The sequence below is a fragment of the Solanum verrucosum genome, unplaced genomic scaffold (genome assembly GCF_900185275.1).
Source record: "Solanum verrucosum unplaced genomic scaffold, falcon-dt-bn FXZP01000106.1, whole genome shotgun sequence".
Lineage (NCBI taxonomy): Eukaryota > Viridiplantae > Streptophyta > Magnoliopsida > Solanales > Solanaceae > Solanum > Solanum verrucosum.
Window position 1 is genome coordinate 3,124,676 of NW_026020130.1, and position 2,105 is coordinate 3,126,780.

The following is a 2,105-nucleotide window of genomic DNA, read 5'->3' on the forward strand; positions in this document are numbered from 1 at the left end:
CACCAACAAAGTTTGAAGATTACTTCCACAAACTATCCCCAGCATGACGGTATGGTTACCAAATCATATGATCACAGTGAGACTTCATTTTCATCATATATATGTTTCTTAGGCTGTTGAAAATGTGTAAGTTTATCATTTTAGTCCATAAATTATTGGATTATGTTTTTATTCAAAAGGCAAGGACAAAAACTTTCGTTCAAGAAAACATATATACCTATGAATGATGGAAAATTGGAAATAAATTTGAAAAGGAAAATGTATTTCTAAAAAATGAATTAGAAGATTAATCTGAAGGTTTTATTTTCTCTGTATGGAGAAGAAAATTTGATTGTTTATTTATCTTGTTTGTAGAATGAGAAAAAAAAAATGAAGAAATTATCCACAATTTTGCAGAGAGCCATTAATTAATGAAAAGATTTTAAAATAATGTAACGATCACGGTGGGACTCGAACCCACAATCTCCCGCTCCGGAGGCGAGCGCCTTATCCATTAGGCCACGCGACCCCTTGTTGACCATTTTTAAGATATATGTAACTTATTACCGTCAAGAGAAATAAGAAGTCTCTCCCTTCTCCTACTTTCTCCTCCTTTTTTACTTTATAATTCCATAACACTTTCCTCTTCTTCTTACTTTATAGTTTCATAACACATTGTTAGCAAGAGACTAACCAATTAAGTTAGACAGACAGGGAATTGTTTATCATGCTAAGTAAATTGACTATTACATGCTTTTAATAAATAAATCTATTGGAAAACTATATGCATAGCGAAGGCATACCAGAATCATACTGCTTACATGAATAATAGACAATATATATATATATATATTTATTTATTTATTTTTATGCTAAAATACATACAATTTTGCTAGAACACATAAACTTAGTGAAATTTAATTCGATAAATACTTCTTGAAGCGTGAGCAGATAGACTGCATATGAATTCTCTCAATACTTAGATGGACAAATATTGAATAGAAAACTTATTCTATTTCTTGGTTAGAAGAACCCCTACTTACAGAGATTTCTTCCAGTCCAAAAGGGAGAAGAAAACTCACGTGTATCTCCCCTTTCCTATTAAAAATAAGATTCTACGTTCTAGTTAAATATGAGTATTGTAGGAACCACATAATTAATTACTGATGCTTTCTATTATGAAAATAATTTTAAAAATTAATTTAAATTATTTTTACCATAATAAATTACTAATCGTTCCACTAGAAATTCATAATTGCATTCCTCCATTTATATTTTGAAATTTCATACTAAACAATTATGTAATTTTCCATATTAAGATTACATTTACTAATCAATTAATTAAATTACTGATGAATTTAATTCAAAGATTAATTTTCTTTAGAGCATTGTTTAACTTATTTTATGTGTCGGATTCATAAATCCACTTGCAAGGTTTGGCACGATGAAAACTTATAAGCTTCTCAAAAAGGCATATCATTTATCTCTATATCGAGGCATGGATTCCATCAACTAACTTATTATTTCACCAATATATATTGTTATAATCTAATATGTCATGTATACTGAACCATAACAGAATCTCACCTTTGAATAAATCAGAACGATAATTAATGTATACATATCATAATAGTTATATCATGACTGAAAATAAAAGTACATTTAGCAGTTTAGAGAATATGTTTCTGTCAATCAATCTAAAACAACTATCTTTACTGTGTCTCATTCAAAATACATACAAAATGCACTAGCATAACAAGTTAGAACTATACTCTTTCCATAATCAAGATAAATTATATATAATATTGGGCTATAATCATAATGATGACAGGTCCATAATTTTCTCTTAATGACAATATTGGGCTACAATCATACCCTTTCATGGTTGAATCCTGGTTCGAAAGTTGGGGTCGAAATTTTGATTTGAAAGTCAAATTTTGGGTCTCGCATTAATTGTTGATTGTGGGGGTCGGATCCTAATTTGAAAGTCGGGTCTCGTTCGAGTGTCGAAGTCGAAATCTGAATTGATGGATCGTGTTCAAGTTTGGATATTGGGGTCAGGTCTTGGATCAGATATCTGGTTCCAATTCCAATGTCGGGTCTCAGATCGAAAGTCAGGGTCAAGT

General features: G+C 30.3%; 1 non-coding gene across 1 annotated transcript; it reads right to left on the minus strand.

The window, feature by feature from the left end:
* Positions 1-435: 435 nt before the first annotated feature.
* TRNAR-CCG (transfer RNA arginine (anticodon CCG)) lies at positions 436-508 on the minus strand. Its single transcript has one exon. It is a non-coding gene; the product is annotated as a tRNA-Arg (tRNA).
* Positions 509-2,105: the final 1,597 nt, after the last annotated feature.